This window comes from Amblyomma maculatum, chromosome 1 (assembly GCF_055883805.1).
Source record: "Amblyomma maculatum isolate TAMU_Amacu chromosome 1, ASM5588380v1, whole genome shotgun sequence".
In the NCBI taxonomy this organism is placed as follows: Eukaryota; Metazoa; Arthropoda; class Arachnida; order Ixodida; family Ixodidae; genus Amblyomma; species Amblyomma maculatum.
In genome coordinates, this window is record NC_139344.1 from 239,541,198 (window position 1) to 239,555,244 (window position 14,047).

The 14,047-nt window shown below is 47.2% G+C and overlaps 1 protein-coding gene across 2 annotated transcripts in view; it reads right to left on the minus strand.

Moving 5' to 3' along the window:
• The window catches only part of LOC146206017 (uncharacterized), a 51,936-nt gene extending 47,585 nt beyond the window's left edge, over positions 1 to 4,351 (minus strand). The window contains exon 1 of one of the 2 annotated variants that reach the window (XM_084590653.1): positions 4,207 to 4,351. The gene's annotated coding sequence lies outside the window, so the exon portion shown is untranslated. Of the gene's footprint in view, positions 1 to 3,502; positions 3,666 to 4,206 lie in introns of those variants that run through there. The other variant, XM_084590652.1, reaches the window with a different exon arrangement.
• Between the last annotated feature and the right edge of the window lie 9,696 nt (positions 4,352 to 14,047).

The window sequence follows — 14,047 nt, forward strand, 5'->3', positions numbered from 1 at the left end:
GCCGCATTCAATATAAATCTGAAAAGAAACGTTCGATATAAGATTCCGAAAGTAACTACGGCCATTTGGCAGAAAACAGAAGCAGTCCCACATGGCTTCGATCATCCGAAAGAAATAACGCCCCATCTTGCGTCACAAAGTGACAAAGACGCTTGCGGGCAGTTTTGATCATGAAGAAGCAATTGATAATAGCAAACTTCGCGGACAGTATGTCGTGGTGCACAAGATAGGTTTTTGAATGGCTAGCACTCATGCAATGGCCATTGGCAGCAATCAACCAGGCGACCTTTAAGACGCACTCGAATGTCAACGAATCGAACATGCGAGGACGTTTTCAAACAACTTTGAGTCTGTGCTACGTGTCGCTTACCTCAGTTAAACCATATTTACCTTTTGTAGAACAAACATGCAAATGCTAGAGGCCGCTTTTTACATCAATGCAAACACCTGAGCCTGTAGACGTAAAATCGAGCATGGTCTGCCGCGTGAAGTCATACTTAGATACGACTGTCTTTTGAAGATAAGGAACACTCACAGCGCACCAACAAGCGAAGCCTGGTCAAGGGTAAAAATAGCGTAAATATAAAAATGGGGACTACAAGCGGGGACAATTTTCTGACGAGCAGGTCGGCTGTCGCTCACATCACCATTAAGCATGACACATTATGGATTAAACGGACTTTCTTTTTTGGAATGTTGTTTTAAGGATAGTATGACAGAAGTAAGAGAACGATATATAAAAAAAAGAAAAGATGGTGCAGCGTTAATGCCGCCACGCGTTGCCTGCTTAGTCGCGCGTGACGTCAGAACTTCAAGACCTGTGTCGTTCATTTATCGACACGTCTCTCGGTTAAAATAACATAGCTTACAATGCCGCCAAAATGGAGAGGTATTTTTACGAGGGTTCCATTCTTTCACCGCATGAAAAAGCATCGGTAGAATTCTTAGCCGACGAGTTATAAGTCGTATATGCTTCAGCCTTATCGTCATCTTTCACTCACAGGAAAGGCACGCTCCAGCAAACAATCAAGTGAAGGTAGATTTACTTTCATTTTAAGGTTGAAACGAAACCAAAAGATATTCTCATAAAACGATTTTGCAGTTTCGTACTGCTCACGATGAAAGGAGGCCCTTCAAGCCGAAACTTCGTATCTCTTAGAGAGAGATATATATTTTATTGGTAACAGGAGATGCCTGCCTGGTGGTGAGCCTAGCATGAGGGCTGAAGGATGAGGGCGACAAAGAGTGGGAGGGAAGAGAAAAAATGAATGAAAAAAAAATAAAATCGGTGTCGCACACTTTGACGCACACATTGTCACACACAGATGAGTTTTAAATGGTCTCGATCAACACTGTGTCCTCTTGGAATCGCCCGAGAAGCATAACCGTCTGACGCTTCTGCCACTGCCTGATCGGCGGAACTCCCCCAGTATCATCATCCCGTGTTACAAACGCGTCGGGGCGAACGAACTTTCGCCGACAGAACAACTACAGGTCATTTGGAAGGCGGCCCCGCAGGGAAAGCCGGAAAAGTGGTTGGCGACAAGCAATCGGCTGTGGCTTGACCGACATTTCCGAAGAAGGCGGCAACGCCGCCGAGAGGGCGTCTGTTCGGGCTGTTCGCGGCATTACCATGCCATAAATATCCGCCCGAACGAACCGCCGCGGACACTGGTCGCTCGTCCGTCAGAGAGAAAGCTCGCGGCCTTTTGCCATTATTACTGCTATTATTTTTGGACTGCAGGTACTTGCGTTCTGTTTTGTACTCTCAAGCGAACCCGGAACTCACGTAACTCGTTCACTCGTGACTACGTAAGGCTTTCATGCGCCGGGAGCAGCTATCCAGCCGTCTAGAGACAGCCGTAAAAAAAAGTAAACAGGGAGAGAGGGATCGGAAAACGAAACAAAACGGAAGTGAATGACAGAAGGCGGCGAGCAGACACGCACGCCCGTCAGTGAATGTCGTAAGACGCGCAATGGTTACGCTGGACCGGTCCGACCGTTTCTGGACATCTTTTCTTGGAAGCCACGTGCGGCGCCTCGCGAGGGTGCAGCCAGCGTGAAGGTGAGCTAGGTGCGCGTGTCAATCGTTTCAGAAGCTCTCCACGGGAGGCGTTTTCGCAGTCGCTATTCGGGGAGACTCCGAGGCCGTCGATATAAGCGCTCGTCTCTGAAGACAACATTCGCCCTTTCATTTTCTTCCTCGCTGGTCGCGGGATCGGAAGAGATACTCAAAAGTCGCGAGAAAAAAAAAACTACAAAAACAATGCACACCGATGTTCAAAAGCAAATGAATAACATTTCACTGCGGTTGCCGTTTCTCTGCGCGGGTCACTTTGCTTTCAGTTCGTTGCTTTCTGCTGCGCAAGGCCTCCCCCTCCCCTCCATTTCGCGTCAAAAGCGCTTCGCTCTGCCTGAAAAAAGGTATCCTTGCTAAAGGTGAACGAGACCACTGCACTATCGGTCGAAGCAACTGCTTTTCGTGACACATTGTTTTTTTTTTGTTTTTTTTTTTTAAGTAATGTGCAGTGCTGATTTGATGCCATTGCGAAAACTGGGCCACAATGAACATTCATGACGCCAATATCACCAGGTGAGTGCCAGAACCTCTATAAAAGCACTGGAAGAGCCTTATGTATTTCTAGTGCACATGCAGTTTCGAGCAGGCGCGTTCTCGCACACAGCACAAACGTGCTCAAAGCCTCGTTTGCACTGAGAACGAGAGAGCCACCATTAGGAACTGGACGAAAATCCTTCTGCGCACGTTACACACGCGCGATCACCAGCGCGATTGCAGTTATTAGTACCGGTTTACAGCGGGGAACTACTGTCATACAAGGGTCACATCCCTGCCAGACCGCTTCACAAACACACGTGTCGCTATACAGCATGCAGGGGATGCTATAGTCAATAACATTCATTTTTGACAGCGAGCGGTTGAGTGCGCCGGCGGCAGCGCGGCGGTGGCGGCCCCGTCCACGCGCAGCACTTTCTCTCTTCGTGAGCTCCGCTTTCTCCGGAAGTGAAGGCGCGATATCTCACTGGGCATGTCCTCATTCGAAGCCGCGCGCAAAGTGCGGCACGGCAAAGCACAGAATGCACGTCTCATTCGCACTGGCCTCCATCCCAAGCAAGTGGGGATAACTACAGAAAAGTACCTGCTAAACCGAACGGGTCAGTCGAAAACGAAAGACTTGGCGCCACGCGGCGTACCTGTGGTCCAGAACCGCGTTAGCGTGGGGTCAGCATCGGTGCGGCTGGCATAGTTGCGTGAATGAGGAAGTGCTATTTAGGAGGCAGCTCCATTTTATAGCGGTCTAATCGCTCGAAGGCTAGCAGGCAGGCAGGACTTTAGTAGTCAGGCGAAACCAGTCAACTAAATGTTAGAGGCAAGAGAAACGGAAACGGGAGAAACGCGCCGCGAGGGAGCCCCGGTGCCGATCATCGATGATGGGTGGCGCAGCAAAGAGTTGAGGCCATCGGCGCGGCCTCGACTTCTCACCTGTGCTCAGCGCAGGCCGCGTGGCTGACGCATGTCGTCCCGTGGGCCGGCAGACCCGACGGCGCGCGAGTGCTGATCTCTGACGTCGTGGCTATCCTTGAGGGCGAGCCCGGCGCCGCGCGCTACCGTCGGCGTACGCGACGTTGGCCGCCAGCGCAGCGCGAATGGGCCGCCCGCCGAAAGCGAGCCGGCGCGAAGGAGGAAGGCCCCTTTCCGGCTACGTCACGCCCCCCCCCCCCCCCCCCCCCCTTCCCCTGCTTGGCGGGCCGGCTCCTTAAAGAGGCCACTTTTTCCCGGCTGCCGAAGAAAGCCAGTCTGAGAGAACACCGCCGGAATCCGCGGCCGGCGGCGCAGCACTTTTGGACGGCCGCGCTTTCTCCCCCGGCCGACAGCAGGAAGACGAGACTTTGTCGCGGGCCCCCGGTCCCACCGGAGAAGCCCCGCCGCAGCTGTAAAGGGGCGGGGGAGTAGGGGATGGAACGCACCGTGCGAGCGCCGCCACGGTCAGCCGAAAAAAAAAAAAAAGAAAGGAATTAACGAAACCTAAAAGTAACCGGGCGTCTCGTCAGTCACTGCTCGTTAGCTCCCACTCGCTAGTGGCCGCTTCGTCGAAAGCGCAGACAAACGACTGACTGGCGTCGCAAAACGGTGACAAGAAGAGTGACCGGTGGGTTCCCCCTCGATAATGCGAAGGGGAGACTCACCACTCTTGCATTCCAGGGGGTCACGACCTCTGCTGCGCACCTGAGCATGCTTGTTTCGCGCACGGAGACAGAATGTGGTCGCTGGGGGCAGGTCTTCAAACGCGCAGTACAGAGCACAGTTCTACTGTCCGGAGCAGCGAGCGCAGTTAGCCGGTGGCAACGGCCCGACAACATTCTTAACCCAAGGATAAAGAAACCCTTACCTTCTTTCTACGCGTGGCTTCTGGGTGCATTGCACGAGAAAAACGCCGTGTCATGTGATCTTGATGGATGGTGCGGAGATAACGGGCAGTTTTTCACTTGAGGCGCTGGAATGGGTAAGATGCTGAGCACTTGACGCACCAAGCTACAACCTTCGACTGACTCTTGTTTTGACCTTGCACTCATGGTCTCTCGTGATGTAACGTCATACATGCTGCGGAGCAAGTCTTCTGAGATGTAAGAGGTAGCAGGCCCATTGTTCCAGTTGCAAGAGTTTTGTCAATACGCAGGAAGTGCGAACCGTAGAGATCATTTCCTGCCGTCAAGGCCGTGCACCTACCACTCAGGTACCTGAATTATTCCAGAAGTAACCTCTGTTTGTGTAGTCTGTGCAGGCTGGGACAGTTTCCTGGCCTTGGTTAATAAAGTAAAACCGGTTTTTCTATAATGCAGAAGTTTAAGGCGATCATCGCAGGAGATGCAGGTAAATAGATCCGTTCATTTCTGCCACCATATTATATAAACGTTTGCAGGAAAAGAAAATTTAGACGCAGATTTGCTTCGTCTTCACTTGTGAGGACTTTTTAATGAGGTTTGAAATATTTAACTCTTTTTTTCATGTTTACTGCAAAATATATGCAAACTACAACCAACCCAGTTCATAATTCTTTTTTTTTTTTTTTTCTACAAAGACCTACATTGTATGCGGGTAAATGCAACGTTCAGGTGCGGATGTTAGTGAACGGAGCACGCAATTCTGCCTTCTAATTACAATGCTGTCTCCCCTGCCGAACATGAAGAAACGTTGTTTGTACACAACAAAGCTCACTAGCGTCCACTACCAATCTGCATATATACCGCAGCTGCCGGTTTGAATTAGAAAACGTGTGAAAAATATTATAAGGCAACAACATGCTCCGTTTACTTTTGTCTGCACCTGTACGGACACAAACAGCACACCTATGGCGCGAAAGTGGGGTGGTGGTGGTGGTGGTTTATTGGCAATAATTATCAAAAAGGAAGGAAAACAAGCTTGCCTTCCGGGGAACTGCTATCTAAAATCTGAAGCACCCGAGCTGCGCCCGGAGGGAAAGAGAAGGGGATAGATAGAGGATAGGGAGGGGAAGTACAGAGGGGAGCGATAGCAAGAAAGCACAGGGAAAGCTTTGTCATTTTTTTTTCTTTTTTCTTTTTTTTTTTACAAAACACAAAAGGTGAACAAGTTCGGAAAGTGTTTTCTGGGACTGTCCGTTGCTAGTAGGAAGTCCTAGATAGCATGAGGTGGACTGCACACTTTAGTTAGAAGAGGGCCTGCCAATACGACGCAGCTATCTCGCTTCGTACGGTACATGGAAGTGCGTGGAAGACAAACAGTCGCCAGCAATTCGGTGAATGGGGACTCTGGGGCAACTAAAAACATAATTCGTATCTTCGCTTCCCTTCCCTGTCCGCACGTTTCTAAAATCGTTCTCCACGCGCAACAATAATTGCTCGCTGCTGTCTCCTCCTTTTAGGTCTCCATCTGACGGAGGTGCGCCAAACAGAGCGCAATATTGTGCCTTGGGGCCGATTATCCACCGAGGCCAGTGAACGTACTCAACGATGCCGCTGGGTAGCATGGCTTGTGACGCCCTCGCAAATAACGGCGTCTTCCTCAAATCTGCTGGTGGTTTCGAAATCTTCGAGTAAGACGCACTGTCATGACTAGTCATCCCCTTGCTGGGCATGTATCCCCTCGCGAGGAAAATAAAACATATAACGTTTATATCCGCGGAAAAAAAATAACACCGTAGTTCTTACGGTATACCACTGAGAAAGTATCTGGGCATCGAAATTTTCATTCTAGATGCATGCTTCCAATCTGCTTTTATTAAACATGGCGTGGTATCCAGATAAGCAACGCCTTTGGCTGGTTTGGAGTCGTCACGGTTCTGATTCTGCTCAGCGTATAGGACATACTTGTCTTACAGAGAGGGCTCTCTCGAAACACCGATCGCCATGTAGAGAAGACAAAACAAGGGCCGCAACTTATTGCGTATAGCGCTAGTTGAAGTATCAGAGAAATTATTTTCATAAAAACTAAATACTCTGTGCTTTAAACGCACTGGATCGGAAGTACAAGAGCGACAAATGTAGTTTACGAAAACCCAGAATTTGAATTGATTTAGTTGGGTAAGAGTTTTCTCGACCATAAATGCACGACTAGTTGATATGGCCTAACGTTCCTGCACCGACTAGCCTCCATCGGAAAGGCGCGATGGTATGCATTATGGCAAGCTTGCGTAATAAAAAAAAAAAAGAAAAAAAAAAAAGAAATGAGCCCCAAATGTGCCACTGCAGCATTCGAAAGCAGCGCATCGAGCACAGTCACTTCTGCGCATTCCGCTTCGTGCGCTTTTGCCCAAACTATTTGTTTTTTTCTTTATTGCCGACCTCGACATTTGAAAGAAAAGGCAGGGATACAGTGCATAAAACGCCCAAGCCAGGCTTCGGCAAGCACGGATTAAAATTGTTTCAGCGACCCCAAGACATCAAGCAAGGTAATCCATTCTGCTGGATCAGGGAGAGCTCGGTAACACTCTCTTAGTGAAGCGACACTTTCAACAAAATGCTCGCGAACAGGACGCACAACAAGGTCAGCATGCTCAAATTGCATCCTTGTTTTCCATATTACGTGCAGGCCCAAAAGCATAATCAAATCGTATGGTATACCCTGTGAGGCATCTATCGGCAAGAACCTTATACCATATGGATCGAGTGGTAACTGTTTCTTTAGCGTGCGTTGCAGAGCATCCCAGTGAAATATTGGGTGCCAGCAATAATAATAAAAAAAAAGCATGCTCAATTGTTTCAGGTTTTTTGAATTAAAAACAATTGGTAGTCCAGGATATGAAAATGCCTTTGTTATGAAGCCATGTCTTAACGAGTAGCGTGTTAATGTGCAATTTAAATAAAAATGTTTTGACTGAAGATATTACCGGCATTCTTTAACTCTTTTAAGGACGTCTTGTCCGGGGCCTCCACGGTATGGTAAACGGTACAATGTTGGGGAAGCATGATGTAAGTGAGGTCTCTATAGAGTTTCTTCTTGGTGACGTTGCACAGATACTCATGAGAGAAACACACGTTAAACAACCTATAGGCAAGCATAACTTCACGCAGATAACCAGTCACGGCACCGCCCATATTTTGACATGATGACACCACGAACCCTGGAAGGAGTCTGCTGAGCCTGAATTGAGTCACTGTCCGGAGAAATTGATCGTTTTGGTCGCGTAGATAAATAAAGCGCGATACAACCTGGCGCAGAAATAAATGCACAAGCCCTAGTGCTCCCTTCTTGGCCGGAAGGAAGATTGGGTCGACTTGTTCTCTCCCATGTTGAAGCCCAAATGAACACAGCCAAAACATGATGAATTTTTTGTACATTGATCCTCATGGCACCCAACGCATTCATTACATACCAGATCTTAGATACAAGAAAGAGATTGCAGATTGTGGCTCGTGAAAACATCGACAATTGCCTTCCTTGCCACGCGTCAGCCTTTTCTTTTGCAACCAACGCTTGGTCAGCCCAGTATAGCTCTGGGTCGTGATAGGAATCAAGCGGCACACCAAGATACCGTTTTGGAACAGATGACCAATTGAGCCGACAGAAATTGTCCGACGTGGCTCCCCAGTCACCATGCCAAAAGCAATGACTCTTTTCCCAGTTTATCTCGGCCCCGGTGCACTCACAAAATTGTTGTAGAACAGTTGTGGCATACTGAATACTGTCTCTGTCCGATCAAAAAATGGCGACATCATCAGCGTAAGCCAAGATTTTAAAATACGACAAAACACAGGGCTGTGATCACGCTGATTTTTCTTGTCGACAATAAAGAAACGTAAATGTAAATTGATTTATCCGAAAGGTAAGGCGCAGTATCTGTCGAACTTGCTCTGTGGACCCCTGAACCGCATCGTAAAGGAAGGGAGGAAGGTGGGAGTGAAAGCGGAAAGAGAGAAAGGGGTGCTTTTGGTGGAGTGCTACGGGTAATATTTGGTGACCTGGGGATCTTTAACGAGCACTGACATCGCACAGCACACGGGCGCCTTTGCGTTTCGCTTCCATCGAAACGCGGCCGCCGCAGTCGGGTTCGTGCCCAGGTGCTCCGGTTCAACAGCCGCGCGTCTTGAGCCACTTCGGCGGGTTGACAATACCGTCGAGGCCTTTTCCGCTTCCCCTGTAGCATTGCAGTAACCAGCTGCCTAGCAATTCTTGTGTTACCCTCTCAAGTGCTGCACGAGCTCCAGAGCTTTGAAGGTGCACGCGAACTGTTTTCTTTATTTCGCGGGGTTTGTGTATATATCAGAAATGCCTCATGAGCTCCATCTCTAGACTCGCACACAGCTAGCTGTCTGTTGTTTTTGGACATAATTTTGCGCACGCCACCCTTGGCGTGCGTGCACCAGCTTCACGCAAAACGTTAAAAGCAATAAAAAATGCAAGTAAATTATAATATAACTGAAAATCTCTAAGAAACTGGGTGATTGGGCAAGTTAAACGTCATTTTTATAGAGCTGCCGACCATTATGTAGTCTGTCCGGGCTTTTGGACCCCATATATTAACCGGAGCCGTATATGGGGATATGCGGCTCTGGCATCAGCAGAATGGAAAGTTGGGCTAGTTGAAAGCTGTTCATGATGGATAAAAGGGCGCAGACGGAACGAGGACACAGAGAAGACACGGAGCTTGTCTTGTATTCTTCTCTGTGTCCTCGTTCCGCATGCGCCCTTTTATCCATCTGGCGTCAGCGCCAGCATATTTTTTTCTCACCGGGTTAAGTGGAGAAATATGGGAGAGGCCTTCGCCCTGCAGTGGATATAGTCAGGCTGATGATGATGATGATGATGATTTTCTTCTCAAGCAGAAGATCGTTCTCAACTGTTTTGACATCGCATCAAACTATATGGATCTGTTACGATCGGCAGAGTCAGGTGGTCTTGCAATCGACCGAAGCATGAGGCTGCTGAACAAGGAGTACGCAGGTTTGATCCTGGTCGTGGCGGCCACATCTTGCAGTATACGAGAAATAACTTTTATTTTTTTTTTCAACTCTACGTCGTCAATGAGAACAAGTGTAGGCTCATAATGCACTGAAGTAAAGGCGTCGCACATGCTATAACGTTCCATATGGCGTGATGGCCGAATCGGAGTGTTGGTCAGAACATTTGTCTCCTGGGTGTGCCATCGCCTTCGCTTGCTCCTATTTGCGTACTGTGTTCAACTTTTTTTTTTTTTTCAGCAGCAGAACAGTGTTGAAAGGAGACGTAGCCAAAAAGCAAGATTAAAGGCTGGACTGGGGCTATGCGCACCCTCGCCACGTAGTTGTGACAGGGAATATGTTGTAACGCAAGATGAGACATATCTGGTGGCGATTGAAAAAAAAAAAAAAAAAAGAAGTTGCGAAATATGCAGGAAAAAGCAGTAGCAAATACTTATACAACAACCTAAACGGTAGAAGGACAAAAATATGATCAAAAAGTGCGTTAAAAATTCTAAATTCTCCTGCAGAAATGCATACGATACACTGGGACAACAATGTATTTGGAAATACGCTTCAAGCAATTAGTGTACACAATGCATTTTCAAATATTATAGCGCACATGACTCATCAAAAACAGCTGTAATGCAAGAATAAAGAAACTTGAAATGTAACATAATGATGCATATTAAAGCTTCGGTTAATCCAAAGACAAACGCAAACAGTTTAATAATTCGGAAATTCCAAATCAAAGCATCTGATACCACTAGTTTGTTTGGTGTGGTATGTTTTAAAGTTAACCGAAGTGCACGAAATATAGTTTGATACTGCGTGTTAGATGCGCAACGTCATCAAAGAATGGATTGTTGCGATTGCGGTTCGCTTCATATCGGCGTCTATGTTGGTTTGTAAAAGGTCAGTGGCTGGTGCTAAACCGAGTCAATTGAAAAACGGCGACGTATGCATATCAAAAGCGGCATTACCGATTACACATACCACCTTTTTCTGCAATTTGTGCAGTTAGGATATATTAAAAGACGACGTCCTTCTAACAGCTTCCCAGACTTCCAGAGCCGTCGCTCTCAGCCACTGCTGTCCCAGATAAAAACCCCCTCGTTGGCTATTTCTTAGCGTTTTAGGAGCCATAGCGTTAAAGCGCGTCTCTTTTTCACGCTAGGCAGCATGCTAGCTCCTTCCCAACTAAAGTCCCAACCTTGTGTGCGGCTGCATATAGCTGCCGTTGGCGACGAGCCTTCCTATCTGTATGCTTGCTCGGCCAAGGCGGCGGCCGAGCATTTGGAAGAGCGAAGGCAAGGAAGAATACGACGGATGGTGGCGAAGATGACCTATAGGCCACAAATGAGACCAGTAGCTCCAGCGGCTTCGCCACACAACGCGGATACACTGATAGCTATTCCTACTTTTGTTAATAGACGGATTCCAGGCTTTTCTGAATGCTGGGCCATAGGGGTGAAAACCTCCATACGTTATGGCAGCCAGCAGTTTTTTTCATTATGTTCTACTCATTCTATAAGGTTTCTGGTCCCAGGCCTGGGAACGCATGACTGTCTTGATGAAGCGTGGCTTGTTAACAAGGGCGAATTGATGCATGGTTCTTCCGTAATACTATCTGCACGATGACGGCAACCGGCCCCTTTTCAAAAGCTGAAGACAACTGTCAGGTAAGCATTTGCGCTTCTCTCTGACAAAAAAAAAAAAAAAAAAAAAAAAAAAGTGTAGAAGAAGAAACTGTTTTTCTGCATTTTCCCGCAGGCATGTGCTGAGACCAGCATTACAGCAACCCTTGAATAGCATGCAGATGTAGACTCATCTGCCAGTGTTAAGTCTATTTTGGCCGCTAGCTGCTTTCTATAGTATTGTTGTAATGGCTAATGTGACGATAGCTCGGTTCCATGGTGCATTAGCAGTGTTGCTTAAGGTCCCTAAAGTTTCAGGATGCAAAACTGCAGTTCTCCGGCAAAGCAAGGAAACGAATAGGCAAGTGTAAGCGAGGACTCCGAGACCGCTCTTCTTTTCTGTTTCTTTTATTTTCTTTCCCGGCAAGCGATCGATATTGTTGCTACCCCGCTGAAGCTTAATGTCACCTCAACACGTGTTGTAGCAACAGACCATCACGTAAGCAACTACCTAAGCACGCAACACAAACCTCTCTCTCTCCCTCAACCTTCATTATTCTCTTAGAGCAAAAAAAAAAAATAAAATAAAAAATGTTTGAGCGTCAAGGGCATTTCCGCGTGAATCCGAGTAAAGAGAAAGAATGCGGTATAGACAGCGGAAGGCAGCTCAAAACGGAAGAGCTGACGCGAGCGCGCGACAGCGAACGACGCGGAACCTTAAAGCAGCCTCTCGTTTGCTGCTCTTTCACCGAACCCGTCCGACAGAGTGCTCCTAATGACACCGCAATGCAGGTGTCACCGCCACGCAACGTGATGTCGCGAGCGCCTAGTGCGACCGCGCATTTAGCCACTTCTTTTTTGTTTTTGGTTTTAGACATTTCTCTTATTTCATAGTCGTTACTTATTTCCTTCTCTAATCATGCACCATCGCCCGACCACTGTTATCCCGTTTGTTCCAATGCCCTTTAAGAACGTTCAGAGAGTTTCCTCGACCTCTCGACTTTTCTTTTGCTATCTTTAGTTCCTCTCCAAACATTTTCAGCGTGCTTTACTTTTCCAACACCACTTGGTGCGGGGGAGTGGGGGGAGGCTAATCATGAGATCATACGCCCGCAGAATGCGCCGTTGAGCCGTTCGCTTTGCAGGCTCGAAAAGAGGTTCCCAAAATAGCCTTTGGCGTGCGACATCGCATTAAGAAGCAGGAAGAAGCCGGAACGCAATTTCGAGCGGCAGCGATTATGTGCAATAGCGGCGCCCGAGAAAAAAGAATGCACGACCGCTCTTAGCGCGACATGTGCCACGGTTTGTGCACCGTGATCGAGCATTTACACGCTCCCCTCTAATGTAAAGATCGCGTAACTGAGAGCGCGACCGTGCGCCGCCACGTACCCTACGGACCTTGCACGTGATGACATGCCAGAGTGTATTCAGACGAGTTAGCTGCGCTTAATGGACGTATACTAGCGCTGCCCCCCCCCCCCCCCCTTTCCCTACTTCTCCTCCTCATGCCTCATATTCGTCTTCCTGTGTGAGTTGGTATTCATGCTCTGTAAAATGTCGCCTTGTCAGCGTTAATTATATCTTTCTCAAGTTGGTGTTTCTCCCAAGGTACAGAAAAATAATTCACAGCCGTAGGTGAAGCTGTTCTTATCACCATTACTAAGCAAAACATGCAACAACGCCTTATGGCACATATTTAGTTAGACATGTTCGTGGAGGAATACGAATTTAAATTAAAATAATGGAGGTGTCAGCATGGCGGAGACGTATTAGTGCAGATGAATAGTCGTGCCCCGTTAATTGGCAGGGCTTGGTTCCCGAGAAAAACTGTCCGTAAAGCGAATTGTCCGTAATAACAGATCCATGCTTGAAACTGTGTGGTGCAGCTTGACGCCCCTATAGAGATCATTTAGCCGTGGCTTGATGGTGTGTCATGGCTAAATGGCCTAGCTCTTGCTACGACAGCTCACATGCCCACGGACCGTTATATGCATCAGCACTCATACGGCTAACAGCGTCTGACAGTGGCTTCCTACGAGGGACAGTCTGCAGACAGTTTTCTTCACTGTCACTCATTATACCAAAAATAGCCAGGCGCATCAAATGGGCTGCCTCTCGCTGTAAAAAACTGCAATGCATCAACCCAATAAAGGAAAGGGCCATCACTGAGGCATTTAAAATTTTTCACGGCATTTCTTCGGATGTCCTGCACTCGAAATACACGTGCTCGAACGAGCTCTGTGGGTTCTAGTCTTGCCCGTTGTCCGGACAGCGAGTTTCTATAATAACGAGGCGTAAATACATGGCAAAATTTCGGTCCCTATAAAAACTGTCCATAATCCGAGTTCTGGGGCCGTATTAACGAGGCGCGACTGCATAGCTGTTTAACGACCACTCCTGACCATGCTCCCCACCCCCCTCCTGCCCCGGTACTGCTCGTGCGAAGCGAGCGTCTGGTAAACCGTATACTACTACGCTACTACTTCTCAGCTGGGCTAAAATTCCCTAACGCGATGATCTCTTCCTGAAGAACGCAACACACGTGGTCTGTTCAGCCGCTGAGAGCAGGAAGCTGATTTAGAAAAGGAAACTATAACTGCTTTCAAAAAAGATCATATGTCAATTGATATTTTGCTCGTGTAAATTCGTATGTGCTACAACAGTGATTCATACGGACTCATATATGCGGCATACGAGTCCATGTGGGCAACAAGTGTGCCATGTGAACGCATGTGCTGCATACCAATTAATACTTGTCACAGGGCCTGCTTCACAAACAATTTTTTGTTTCGAAAATAATTAATTAATCAATGAGGTTGTTTGTCTAATTAGCTTAAAATAATAATAATAATAATAATAATAATAATAATAATAATAATAATAATAATAATAATAATAATAATAATAATAATAATAATAATAATTATTATTATTATTATTATTATTATTATTATTATTATTATTATTATTATTAT